Genomic DNA, 15,331 nt, shown 5'->3' with positions numbered 1-15,331 from the left:
CTCTCACAGCCATAAGCCCGGTGCTTTCCCGGCAACACTGCAAATTTCTCGACAATGCGTAGGATGTCTCCTACTGTGTTTTGCCTGGATTTTTGCACTGTGGTTTCCCCTTGTTGTGCTGAGCTTATAGCTGCTTTTACTTTTTGGTTTGGACACCTATTAGCTGGTCAATGAGTAAGAAATCTGTTCCGACAGCCTGTTGCTGATATTGATCACTCTAATCAACTCCAAATTGGACCAAAATTGACTAGGAGGCTTGCCTTAGGCTATACAACACCTGGCTATGCTCACTGTCAAAGTCTGGCTTCAATTTCTTTCTTTAGACATCCTACGTGTAGGATGTCTTTTCATCAGAATGGCTTTAAACTCAAAGCCTAGCCTCCCCTTGAGTTGTTGATCACTTTGGTATACTCAAAATTTAGTTTGGAGTCCAAAATCACTCAAAAGACATCCTACGCGTAGGATGTCTTTTTGGCCTGTTTGACCCCATACTTGTCCCACAGATTCCCCTTGATGTCAGTAACCTAGTGGTATGCTTAGATTTTGGTTTGGATGTCAAAAGTCCCAAATTTTAGCTGTTCTTGCCTTTTTCAGTCAAAAGTGCTAAAGTCCGCTTTGAACCCAATTTTCTCACCCAAATGAGGTGAAACCCCTTTCAGTCACTCAATATATCATGCAAGACATGCTCATGCAACCATCTTGTGGTTTTGGTCTCAAAATAATGTTTTGGCACTATTTGGGTCGGATGTCTGGCAATTTCAATCTATCTGGCCTTGTCCTGTCAAGATATGGTCAAATTTCCACTTTCCAGTTAAAATTAGGGTAAACCCTACATTCTGAACACACTGGTCAACTCAAAATCCCAAAATTCCTCCCAGATTAGCCTTTAGACATCCTACGCGTAGGATGTATTTTGGCTTAAAATTAAATTTTTTTCTGGCAGGAATGCTCCGGATGCTCTGTAGATCTATCAGAAACACTCACAGTAACTTTTGGACTTCAATTAGGCTTTCAAACACACTTTTGTGTCTTTTTGCATCTTTTACAAACTTGTAATGACTTTACCAAGCAAGTGTACATGCATGAAATGCTCTAGATCCTGAATCATGATGTTCTACTTACCCTACTCCTACCTATCATGTGAAATGGTGATAATGCTGTTTTTGGTTGCTTTTTGGCCTCTCCGGACTCTCAAGCTCTCCTCTCACCGCTTCTACCACTTCAACTCCTACTCTAGAACTCGACTACCACCTAAAACTACCTAAGTCTACCTCATCTACCTAAGTCGAAGGATCTAGGCCAGACACACGCTTCCTAGACTTCCTCTAAGACCTAGAGAGTCCTCCACCCTCTGATCCTATCTAAATGTAAAGCGAGACTCTTGGCAAGCCAAAAATCCCAATCCTCAAGGATTAGTCTCGGTCACCTAATTAAGGTTGTCGTCCCCGGCAGCGGCGCCAATGTTGGACGGATACGCCGCGACGGACGTCAGCACAACAAGAACTCACCTAACATGTAATGTCATCCAAGGACGAAGCTCGACCCGCAGGCACATGGAAGCAAGAATAAGGTGTCAACCTACACTTGACCGACTCCTAACTAATTTCTACGGAGGTCTCTACCAATTGTCTAAGTCACAGCCTTCAAGAGTGCATAAGAGGAAACTTCCTACAACAATTTCTAGAGCCCAACACCCATCAAACAATCTCGAAACACTATAGAACTTGAAGGAGATCCTACTAATACCAATAGGTCGCTCTCCCTAAGGTCTATGAACCCAAATCCGGACCCAAAACACCTGTTTCAGAAAACACCCGGTGCAGAAAACCCAAATCCCGACCCAAAACACCTGGTGCAGAAACACGTAGGATGTCTGGCCGAAATTTGCACGTCTTCGTTTCCAAAATCTAAAGTGCCTAATGTGTAGTTCTACTCGATGTGAATGCATGGATATATTGTAATGCAAAATCGGACAACGTATACTCACCCAAACACCCGATGAAGCTCGTAGTAGGAGCTCGCAAAACCGGACCGTACACGCGCAATGTAGGTATCGACGTGTAGCTCTCATCCGGTGCAACACGCTGCACTTCTCCGCACTCGATTCTGACCACCAGAGCATGCGTAGCGTCAAGATGAAGCTCACACACTCTCTCTCGTACACAGTACGCTCACTCAAAGACTTCAAAACTTGTTTTTAAAATGACAAAAGGTTTTTCATTAAGGTCAAAAAGTTGTATATATACCTTACAATTTCTCAAACCCTAAAGTTCCAAAATCAACCATCTACTCGATCTAACTATCAAAACTGGGATACAATCTAGAAACTTCTGTAAGTCCCAATATTTACAAGGTGAAAAATCAGGTTTTCCTCAATGAATGAATAGTTACAAAATAATAATCCTCTGAATAGTTAAATTCCGTGGGGTGTGTCCAGCTTCTAACAGTGTTGTACTCTTCCTTCGCAAGCCTTGGCCAAAGATTTGATGATAGGAGGGTGCCCACTTTCACTCTTTCGATTGCCTTCAGGGTTGTAAGTTGTAGTAAGAGAAATCTTGATTCCTAATCTAGAAAAGAACTCCCTTGCTTTTGTAAGGTCTCTGACCCGGACCAAAAAAGAGCACCATTGTACCATGAAATGAATATAATGGAAAAAGTTACTATTTTAGCAGTTTTCCGAATTCTGTCAGTGCCATGATGTTTAGAATGTTATAAAGCTTCAAAATGTGAATTAAAATAATTTTTGTGAAAATTTTCCAAATATAGTAAGTTTTTGGTCACCCGACCCATCCAGTTTTGACCATCTCGAAAATTTGCACCCGTACCCCGAATTTGAAAAAAATGCATTTTCGAACCCCGAGGGACTGCTAAATATGGCAGGTACCCAGTCCAGTACGCCTTAGTTAGAGCTTAGTATAGCAATCTACGGCATCAAAATCTGACTCGTATGGCCCGTTTTAGCCTAAAACCATTTTTTCATAAAATTGTCCGGGGAGGCACCGGGGGCGCGGGGCTGTGTGGGAACAGGTTCCAGGCCACTCCAGACCAGCTTTAGCAGCTAGGGGCCGCCCTCTTGCCTTGTGGGAGTGTTTGGGAAGTTTCCAAGCTTGCAACTAAGTGTGAGAACCAGTTAACTAAACCAACTGGACACTTGGTGGGTAGGCAACTAGACTTGCCATGCAAGGACTGAGTGCTCACTCAGATGCTTATAGCAACACAAATCAATTTTCAGCTTGAGGAGGCCTATTTAAAGGCATGCACACACACACACACATGCTTACACACACACACACACACACACCTACACACACCTTGGGGAGGTGCTGCCGGTACACACAGTTTTTGAAGGAGAAGCAAGGAAGGAGGTGTTGCCGAAATTCTCATCTTGAGGATTCATTGGATCAGAAAAATCAGAAGATTCTCATCCCCTAATCACGGTAATCATGGTTTAATTACTGCTCTTCTTAATTCTCATCTTTATTCTCCAAATTCCTTAGCTACTATGCTTAATCCTGGCTGTAATTCCCTATAGCTGCTCTTTAAATCTCCATAGATATACTCCATTACATAGTCATCATTCAATTAGCTAAATTATGCAGCCATTCATCATCCTTAACCAAGGATTAATGCATGATTAGGAAATATTCTCTCTCTAGGAAGCATAGTTAATAAATTGTCAGCCAGTAATAGTGTAGATTTGATGAAATTCATTCTTTTACCACTCAATAGTGTTGTTATTAAATTAGACTCAATCTTCTCCCACATTAAAATGTGATTAAGGCTTAAATCGACTCCAAAATTGACCATTTGTAGGTCAAAATTCAAACACTCAAATCATCAAATTAGGCATAAATTAGCACATTTGACTTGATTAGAGTGATGATTCCACCTCTTACAAGGGGATTAATTATACATTTCACTTCAATTGTTAGTGGTTAGGTTATCAAGGTTAGTCAAAACTAGTAGAAATTAGCATAAAATTAGTACAATTAGCATAGAAATGAAGTGGAATTAGTAAGGGGTATTCATAACTCAACATTAGCATCAACTTCTTGCACTAAATCATCAAATCAAAACAAAAATTGAGTTACACACACTCAAAAACTGAAAAATTAGTAGTGAAATTACTCTATTCTACACATCCTACACTCACTAGCTTAGGTTATCGATCCCCGGCAACGACACCAAATGTTGAGAAGCATTGTAGCATGACTTAATCACAGCCCACACAAAATTATCCAATTCGTGGATCGACAACCCGGCTAGGGCATGGAAGCATGAGCATCGGATGAATGGAATAGAGGATTCAAGAGATCACCTCTCCAATGCAGGTAGAGATTAGCCATGGAAAAACTAACTCTAAACCTACTCTAATCACTAATCAAACAACTCCTACACACATCAAGCCCACCGAAGTCCAACTTACCATAGACTAGAAACCCCAAGCACACTAATGATAAGCACACACTATTTACCACATGTCAATCAAAACACTTCATCAATAGCTACACACACAAAGTGAATGGTGCTAGAACTTCATAAAACCTATCTACGCACAAGCAAACAATAGGGCACACACACACTATGACATTTGGAGCACATTACCGCTTAGATAGACACACAAAAACAAAGGAAAAGTTGAAGTCAAAAGATTTCGGGCTCGAGTCAATGCTCGCGATAATGGTCCTTCAACAATGCACGCGGTAATCGGCCCGGCTATATTTCCGCGCTTATTTCCGCGAGACTTACCGCCAGTATTACCGCGCACGCGAGTATTTTTAAAAAAAAGGAGATGACCATTGGATGGTCCTTGGTAGGACCTATCCAAATGGTCATTTGCCTTTTTTTTCCTATACATTTAATAAATAAAAAAACAACAATTTCATTGCACAAAAACTTTGGACCAAAATGAAATGTTTAATTATATTGGAGAAACTGTTCATTACAAAATTGCCCAAATAGGCGATGCATGGCGGCTATACAGTTGTGGCCAAAAGAAGACTTTGGGCCAAAATCAAGTATTTAATTATATTGGATATTACAAAATTGCCCAAATAGGCGATACATGGGGGCTATACAGCTGTGGCCAAAAGAAGACAGGCCCAAAAACACTAGGAGGATTGAGCTACTCGGATCCTGGGACCTCTCGAGGGACTCCTTGACTCTGGAAAAGAAAAAAACAACAAAAGCTTTAATTAATACAAATGGATACATAATTTTGCATGCACTCATTTTTAAAAAAAAGTTCACACTTATAGACTGTAGTGTACGACATGCATTTTCAAATTCTTCGCGATTGATTTTTTTGTTTTCATACAGCCAGCACCATGTCTCATATTCAGAGTGGCTCTCTCTGTATCTCTGGATCTCTCAACTTGGGCGGGTCATAGTAATATTTTGTTCTATATCAATTAAAAAATATCACAAACCTAACCTTATTACCACAAATTAAATCAATTCAAATGAAAATACGCGCACTCACAAATTTATCTTTCCATGTTGCTTTTCCGCCCGAGCCATAATGCAGGTGCATTTGCTACGCCCTTGCCTCCACCTGCCGAGTGTGCACCCTAACACCTGCCGCTCTCTCGTCCTCCAACTCGCCCTGGGCTTTCTCCCACTCCTCGTCGTGAACATTTCCAGGGCGATAATTGTGAACCTCAGATTCAAATGTTCGCTTTGCCTCCCTCCGCACACTGGAATTCTTATTTTTCAAGAAATTCTTGACGTACTCCTGGAGCCACTGCCTAGAGAACTCTTCCACTTCCGAATTAGGGAACCGCATGAGCAATGTCGTGTGAATGTACGTCAAGTCGGCCGGGTCCTGATCTTTGAAAGATCTTGGTATGTCGAGTGGATCAATTGGTTAAGGTGTCCTCAAAATGTCCTCCCCAAAGAGGAACCTAGATCCACCTCCCCCCCTCAATGTATATAGTAGTAGTAGCCATGAGAGTCCGCGGGCGGGCGCATCGCGGTCCTCATCCTCATGTGGAGCTCCAAGGGTTGAGCGAGGAGGTCGGGGTGTAGGAGGAGGAGAATCTATAGCACTGCCCCCTCCACCACCAAAGAAACACAAGCCACTACCTCGAAGACAGCGTGAGCCACCACTACGGGAAGAGCGCTGGCCACCCGAAGAGTGTTGCCGAGCGCGAACCGCTGGGTGGTGTAGGTGACGGATAACTTGATGGTGCGGGGTGGATCACTGGGAATGCAAGGTGGAGGGAGCTGCAGGTGACGGGAAAGTAGAGGATAAGGTGGAGGGAGGCCCACTAGGAGGCACACTCTGCACGATCGGAGTGCCGGCGCCCGGTGTCGCAAGCGGTGAGAGCCGATAGGCAGCCAACTGTGCTGGTGTGTACCGCCCACGAAGACTCTGTTGCGAGGATAGCCACTCTGCCTGGGCGTGGTACTGCATATTGGAACCATCGAAAGACGAAGGTGGATTGTGACTGGTGGGAGGAAGAGTGCGAGTAGTAAGCATCACAAGTGTCCTCATAGGAGAGGCGCTCGGCGAGAAAGTCCTCTATGGATCGATAGCCGGGTGTGGAAGAGGATGCCATATCCTACAATTTCACAAAAAAAAAGAACCCTAATTAACATTGGATTCTAGTCAAAGTGAGATTCTTTATTGCATAGGATTCCTCCCTGCATACGATTCCTTTTATCTCCTATTTAAGAAATGGTTTGTGTGCTTTTTTTGTTTACATCCATTTAGAGTGTGTGTGTGTGTAATTCTAATTAATCTATTGTGTGTGTGCGTTAGTGTGTGGCAAAGAAATTAATCTAGTGTGTGTGTGTTGGACCTTAATCTACCGTTGGGCTTCTCGGTGACCATTGGGGTCTCAATCAACTTCATCACACACCCACATGGAGGTATGTTTTGGTATGCTAATGCTAATGGAGGTATGTTTTGGTATACTAATGCATGCCCAAGCACACACTAATGCTAGCGTAAGTGTGTGCTTGTAACGTATGCACACACTAATGCTTGCATTAGTGTGTGTTTGTGCACAAATTAGTGTGTGAAAACACACCAATGCATGCACACACACACACACACACATTAGTGTGTGTGTGTGTGTGTGTGTGTGTGTGTGTGCATGCATTGGTGTGTTTTCACACACTAATTTGTACACAAGCACACACTAATGCAAGCATTAGTGTGTGCAATTTTTTCACACACCAATGCTAACAATAGTGTGTGCTTGTGCACAAATTAGTGTGTAGACACACTAATTAGTGCACAAGCACACACTAATGCAAGCATTAGTGTGTTTCCACACACTAATTTGTGTCCAAGCACACACTAATGCAAGTGTAGAGAGGTATACACACACTAACACTTGCATTAGTGTGTGCTTGGACACAAATTAGTGTGTGGAAACACACTAATGCATGCACACACTAATGCTTGCATTAGTGTGTGTGTGTATAATGCATGCATTGTGCACAAAATAGTGTGTGAAAACACACTAATTTGTGCACAATCACACACTAATGCTTGCATTAGTGTGTGTGTGTGTGTGTATATATAATGAATGCATTGTGCACAAAATAGTGTGTGAAAACACACTAATTTGTGCACAATCACACACACACTAATGCTTGCATTAGTGTGTGCTTGGACACAAATTAGTGTGTAGAAACTAACTAATGCGTGTGTGTATAATGCATGCACACACTAATGCAAGCATTAGTGTGTGTATAATGCATGCACACGGGCACAAATTAGTGTGTAAAAATTAACTTATGCATGCACACACTAATGCTTGCATTAGTGTGTGAAAACAAACTAAATTGTGCACAATCACACATTAATGCAAGCATTAGTGTGTGTGTGTGTATAATGCATGCACACACTAATGTTTGCATTAGTGTCTGCTTCACTAATGCCCGCATTAGTGCGTGCATGCGTTACAAGCACATACTAATGCTTGCATTAGGGTGTGATTGTGCATGCATTAGTTTGTTTACACACTAATTCATGCACAAGCACACCCTAATGCAAGCATTAGTATGTGCTTGTAACGCATGCACGCACTAATGCGGGCATTAGTGTGTGATTGTGCGCAAAATAGTGTCTGAAAACACACTATTTTGTGCACAATCACACACTAAAGCATTAGTGTGTGTATAATGCATGCACACACTAATGCAAGCATTAGTGTATGATTGTGCACAAAATAGTGTGTGCGTGTGCGTGTGTGTACAATGTGTGTGTGCATGTTAGTGCATGTGTGTGTGTGTGCAATGTGTATGCATTGTGTGTGTGTGCATGTGTGTGTGTGTTTGTGTGTGTGTGTCTGTGTGTGTGTGTGTGTGTGTGTAGAAGAACGAGAAGAAAGAGAGAGAGTTCGAGCACTTACAGTCGTGACCTCGAACGCTTGGATATGGTGGGTAATAGAGGTTGGAGATGGAGAGGGAAACAGGCCCGCGCAGAAGAGGGTAATAGAGGTTGGAGATGGAGAGGGAAAAGGAGAGAGAGAGCTTGGAGATGGAGAGGGAAACAGGCCCGCACAGAAGAGGAGCTCGTTTTTGAATTTTTGGCATCAATTTTGTGGGGGCACGTAGGTACCTTCTATATATAAAAAAATTTGATGGGGATTTTACCGCGCGTATTACCGCACCTGTTCCCGCTTGTATTACCGCGAAAATCTCTGATGAGACTGCATGTGTTACGCCGACTGCATGACCTCTTGTACCCACCTCCCTTTCTTATTTAGTGTGTGGTCATGTGTGAAGGTCGATTGGGATGACGTGGGTCCGCCGGTTGGCGTAGAACGAATTCGATGGTTGAGCGAGCGATTACCATGTCCATGTACACGATGTAAGCGTGCGATTGCACGGCTTCGGCGTATATGCTTGGCTCATGTGGATGATTATGGACTATAGGACGATCCGAGAAAACGTGCTCGAATGGAAACTAGCGATCAGAGGGTTTTGGCATCCATTGATGTCGCTCCCCATTGAAGTGTGATCGGGGGTGGAGGCGAAAGGAGGACAGAAGAGAGATTGCACTCGGAAGTAGTCATGGGAGGGGGGTCACACCCGCCGTCCGATGTGGGTGGGTCCACACGATCGCATGCACATCCTACATCCACTACATATGGGGATCTCCCCACCACCCCTCCCCACATGGAGGTGGAGGAAGATCATTTGCACAATATGGTTGAGGATCTTCTTGCACATGAGACTGCGAATGAGTGTGCATGTGAAGAAACCACCCAAAAAACCAAAGATTCATTGCTAGAGGCAGCACACACCGCTCTTTACGAGGGATGCTCCTACTCTTTATTACGAGTGTGTCTTGAGATCTTGAATATTCAAGCAATGTTTGGATGGAGCAATGCAGGGGTCGATGCACTATTGAGGTACGTTTAAGTGTAATAAGTGTTAGTTGTGAGTTTTTTTCGTGGTTATATGCAATAACGAGTGTTATTTAATTATGTCATAGGCTACTAGGCTATTACGCAAGATGATGCCTAAAGGCAATCATCTTCGAGAAAATCAAAGGAAGGCATGAAAGGTGGTGATAGGGCTTGGGATGGACTATGATCGCATACATGCATGTGTCAATGATTGCATGCTATTCCGCAATGAACATGCAGGGCTTGATGCTTGCCCCGAGTGTGGAGAATCAAGGTACAAAGAGGGAATGCAAGGAACCACAATACCTCGCAAGGTTCTTCGTCATTTCCCCCTCATTCCCCGCATCAAGCACATGTTTAGCACCAAAGGAACAAGCGAGCTTCTTACATTGCATATGACAAATCGCTCCACCGATGGGTTTATGAGAGTGCCGGGGCTGACTCGCCGGCATGGCAACACATTGAGCAGACATGGCCGGAGTTTAGAGAAGAGCCTCGTCACTTGAGGCTTGGTATGGCTAGTGATGGGGTAAACCCATTTGGGCATCGGTTTACCTCACGGAGTACTTGGCCAGTGGTTGTTGTGAACTACAACATTCCACCATGGGAGTCAACCAAGAAGGGGAACATTTTGCTCTCTCTTCTAGTCCCAGGAAAACACAAGGTGAAGAACATGGATGTATATTTAGCACCTTTGATTGAAGAGCTTCAAGAGCTATGGAACGGCATAGATGTTTTTGATGTGTCAAGACCACTTCGTGATCAACGCACAATCATCAAGTGCATTCTCATGTGGACCATGCATGATTACCCCGGGCTTGGAGAGATTTCTCTTAAGCTTATACTTTGTGACGCTCTTTAATGTCTTTGCATTGGTCACTTATATGCGGTTATGTCTTTTGTTTTTGTAGGACTATCGACATCTGGATATAGGGAATGCCCAACTTGTGGACCCTCACTCGTGACAGAGAGACCCGCTCTACTTGGTAAGGTGATCTACCCCAATAACCATCGCTTCTTGCCGCCCACACAACAATCTTATGCTCCACCTTGCAATGGGATGGAGCCACTCCGTTGGACCATGGCCAATTGGGCAAGACATTGGAACGAGAATCACCACACATTGCCTCCTCCCAATGATCCACCTAGGGGTATGTCTAGGTACTCTATTTTCTTATCACTACCCTATTGGGCTTCATTGAAAATCCAACACCTATTGGATCCAATGCATGTGTTCAAAAATGTTGGGCAAGCTATATGGGATCACATAGTAGGCAAGAAAGATTCATTGGGGGCTAGAGAGGACATGAGGGACATAAGCAGGCTCCCTCCTTCAGCCACACCTCGCATGGGGCCTTGGGGGAAGATGGTTCTTCCAAAGGCACCTTGGATTCTATCAAGGGTGGATCAAGAGTGGATGAAACAAGTCATTGCATCCATCCGTACTCCAACAGGTTATATGTGTTCACTCAAGGGTGCCTTCACTAAAACTAAGAAAGGAGGATCCACACAACTTTACGGTCTCAAATCCCATGATTGGCACAAGATTCTTCAGGTAATGTGTGTGTGTGTGTGTGTGTATATGTGAGTGTGTGTGTATGTGGTTTAGGGTTCTGGATACTAATAAGTCTTTTTGTTTGTACAATAGTTTGTGCTTCCAATTAGCATTAGTGGATTTGGGGACACGAAGGTAAAGAATGCAATATTCAAGGTGGGAGAAGTTGTCAGGTATAGCACATTTGATCCTCCCTCCTAAACTTTACTTTGAAGACTAACTTTACTATGAAGATTATGAAGGGTTTTTTGGTTACAGGTTTGTGAGTTCCAAAGAAATCAAAGTTTCAGCCATTCCAATAGCTCGACTTCTAGCGATTGAACCAAATTGTGCTATTGAGGATGCATTCCCATGTTCTATCCTTGTTAGCCAAGTTCACCTATTGCTCCATCTTATTGAGGAGATAGCCATTTGTGGTGTGGTTCACTCCAGGTGGATGTTCTTTCTTGAGAGGTTCCTAAAGACCTTGAAATACTTTGTAAGGCTACAATCACAACTAGAGGTATTCATCGATCTTAAGCTTTAAACCTTATTAGGATTGGATTGTATTCACAACTCTTTTTATTGGTTACTTTAATCACTAATGGTCTCATCTGTTCAGGCAAGCATGGCAGAGGGTATGACAGAGGGTTGGATTGTACAAGAGGCTTCTGTGTATGTCTCTCAATATCTTTTCACAATAGACCCATCATTGCCTCGTTTAAAGACGGAGGAAGAGGATCCAAAAAAACACGCAAACATTCCAAGTGGGAAAGGTTCTCTCTTGATTTTGGATAGGGAATTTTAAGCCATAGTCAACAACCAGTGTCTACTCAATGCTCCCATCATGGGCAAATGGGTGGATATGTATGTGGAGGTGCGTACAACGAGAGAAAGGGAGAGGGAAGCATGGAAGAGGTCGCATGGCGGTAGGCGAGCACCTCCCTTTGCTAAAGAGCTTGCCAAATACCCTTATCTGATTCCAGTTGGGTGGATACACAATGCCATGACCAAGGCCAAGGCACAAGGAGAACAAATGAGCCCTAAAGAACGGGAGTACACGCGAGGATGTCTACCAAGGGTAATATACTCAATGTGTTTAGTATGTGTGTGCGAGTGTGTGTGTGTGTGGGTGTGGTGTGTGTGTGTGTATGTGTGTCATCTCTCTCTCTCTCTCTCTCTCTCTCTCTCTCTCTCTCTCTCTCTCTCTCTCTCTCTCTCTCATCTATCTTGATTGGTTTTTGTAGGCCTTCACATTCAACTCTATCTGGTCCGAAGGCGTCATTTTCAAACCCGCAAGATAGATGAGCGTCGAACCACTCACGATAGTGGATTTATAAGCAACTTTGACACGACAACACAAGAGGTGAGGGAATGTGGAACAATAGAGAGGATAATCAAAGTGGATTTCAGAACATTTCACAAATATCTCTTTGACTGCCGATGGTTTGCGGGTGAGGTTAAGAGACATGAGAATGGACTCTATATGGTAGACTCCGGGCAATTTCATCGCGGGAAGACCGACAACTTGGTGCAACCTAGTAGTTGTGAGCAGGTAAAGTCCATGTGCAACTCACTAAAACATTATATGATACATATAAAACTACATTCATGTTGTTGTTTGCTCTATGACCTACAAGTGTTTTATGTGCCTTGTATGTATCGAAGACGACTTTGGTATGTTATTCCAGTCACACCACGGACCAGATCTATCTTTGCAGATACGAACATAGAGACTTTGGCAGATCCCACCATACCATCTCAAGAAGACGCCAATGACGATGATGCAGTTGAGGTCGAGGAGAACCAACCATTCCCAATAACCAACCATAGTGAGGAGGAGGACGAGGATGGAGAGGATGATGATGATTCAATAGGAGAGGCTGTAGAGGATGAATCAATAGATTTATTTGTTGATTTAGCTACCATGGGGTTGGACATGGATGTAAGCACTTGTAAAGATCTCTTGGAGGATGAAATTAATAAATATCTTTCGGACTTTGTCTTTTTTCTCTACTTATGATGTACAAAAGGGCTATTTGTTTATGAACGCAAGACAATACAATTTTGATCATCGTTCGCCTGCCATTTCCATATGAATGCATAGTTGACAGAAGATTTTGAGGTGGAAACAAAATATTTTTTTTTATAGAATCTCATGGAGTACAAATGAGTAGAGTAGGAGAATCATACCAATAGATGAGGCAATCAAAGAGAAGAGAGGTACTAAAAATCCCAATGAGAATGGGATTTCTTACACTCCATGCAAAAAGGGGGTACCAATTTTTGAAAAGTAACAAAATAGAATAGGATTTATAGAAAGGAAAAAGTGGGAGAGGAATGGGCCGCGTGGAGAATTTTTCTATTGCGGTAATATGGGCGGCTACATGTGCGGTAATATTTGCAGTAATGCTCGCGGAAAAAACAGAAAACGTGCCAGCAAGGCTGCAGCATACAATCTCTCTGTTTCTTGAAGCTCTCTCTCTCCTCTTATGCGGTAATGTTGTGCGGTAATAGCAGCATTCTCCCATAGTGACACTAATTATAAGATTAAGACCCAACTTAATCAACCTAATTAATGATGATAAATATCACAAATTGAATGCTTATGGAAGAATAGGAGTGGTTAATAGAAAGAAGTACATACATCTCTAAAATCTAGAAAAATGAAAGTGTAATACTACTTCATGACAAGATGAAATGTAGAGAAGAAGTAGACTAATGAAAAAATAAGAATTAGATTAATCAAGAAGAGCTTACTCTAATTACAATTGGATTAGCACTAGCCTCTTAAGCATAAACATTAAGCTCAAGGCTAGGCCATAGAGTGAACACTCAAGAGAGAGGGAGCTCTCAAAAGTGGATCCTTAAGAGTGGATACTCAAGAATGAAGCCTTCTTTCATAAAGGCTTCCTTTTAAAGGCTTTCACCACAATCCCTTCTACTATGGGTTTAAGCCTGAGCCCTCAAACTACCATATACAACTTTGGAACTCCAAGTGAGCCCAAGACTTATACAAAGTGAGTTGGAAATATTTTTCACAACCATAGCATATCTCCCGCTTGATGCACATTCAGAGTAGCCTGTGTTAGCCGCTGCTAATAGATTACCTTGGTTCTTCTCACTAATATATTTTTTAAAAAGATGAAGAATACTTCAATTTTTTATTTCACTTTGGCCATCTGTTTGAGAATAATATGTTGTTCAGAGAAATCAAGACGTATGTCAATGTTCTCAATACCCCCCTCCAAAAGAGACTTATCATAAGTGGATATCTATCGGAAACTATTGAACTGCACATATCATGGTATTTAAATATTGGGAAATGAGCAAAGTAGCTGATGTGATTCAATAGTCTTTTTAATAGAAATAAAATGAGACTATTTACCAAATCAATCAACCACTATCCAAATGATCCTTACTCCATGTATGGACTTTGGCAAGCCAAAGATAGAGTCCATAGAAATATTCTCCCATGGAGATTTGGGATTGGCAAAGTTTTTTACAATTGAGGGGCCTTGTGTCCATCACAATTGACCTTTTGACATACTATGCATTGCTTTATATAGTCTTGAATGTCGTGCTTCATAGTGGTTCAGTAGAAATAAGCTTTTATTGCTTGGGTTATGTCTTGAATTCCACAGTGCCTTGCATAAGGAGGTGCATGGGATCTGTACACAATATTCTCTTGTAGATTTTTTGTTATGTATAATCGTGACCCATGCAATAGAATCCATCTACCATAAAATCTAAAATCTAACCAACCAAAATGATTTTCTCATATTAAACTGATCATTTAATGTGGGAGAATAGATGGGAACAATTATTGAAGACCCTTCCAAAATCGAAGACCAAGAAGAGGTGCTAAAACAACCCGAAGCTATCCTTCGGCATGAATACAAGGTACTACGACATGGTAAGATTATTTGTAGACGATATCTTATTAAGTTCAAAAATTATCCTTTTGAAGATGCTAGATGGATGCAAGGAATACATCTTAAGGATAGTATGAACCTTGTCAATGCTTACAATACTACATTAGAGTAATCAAATGTACATATTTCTTTTGAATGACCAATGTTTTTGTCTTATAAGACTAATTCTCTTTTTATTGTGCACAGATTAACTAGTTTGCATGCTTAGAATCATGTTTGTGATGACGACGTCTCTCAAACACCAAATAGAATTTGTCACTCTCTTTCGGAGAATGAAATGGACTAAAGACCAGACATGCTTGCAGCAGCTATGTCTTCTAAGCACCAAATGGATTAGTCATCCATCTTGGAATGATCTTGTAGGGTAAAAAGGGATCTTCCACCCACTAAGAAACATTGACTAATGACTATCTCTTTATCTCTTCTACCTCATTATCTCTATCTTTGGCTTCCCATAACATCTAAAGAGAGAGAGGTAATGTCATAACATCTAA

At 42.1% G+C, this 15,331-nt stretch overlaps 1 pseudogene; it reads left to right on the top strand.

Annotated features, from left to right (window-relative positions):
- Positions 1 to 8,688: 8,688 nt before the first annotated feature.
- Positions 8,689 to 15,032, top strand: LOC147443730 (uncharacterized; annotated as a pseudogene).
- Positions 15,033 to 15,331: the final 299 nt, after the last annotated feature.

Source organism: Adiantum capillus-veneris, chromosome 13 (assembly GCF_014529385.1).
Source record: "Adiantum capillus-veneris isolate H3 chromosome 13, ASM1452938v2, whole genome shotgun sequence".
Taxonomy (NCBI): domain Eukaryota; kingdom Viridiplantae; phylum Streptophyta; class Polypodiopsida; order Polypodiales; family Pteridaceae; genus Adiantum; species Adiantum capillus-veneris.
Note: the sequence above shows the minus strand (reverse complement) of the source record. Positions and strands in the feature narration are given on the sequence as shown.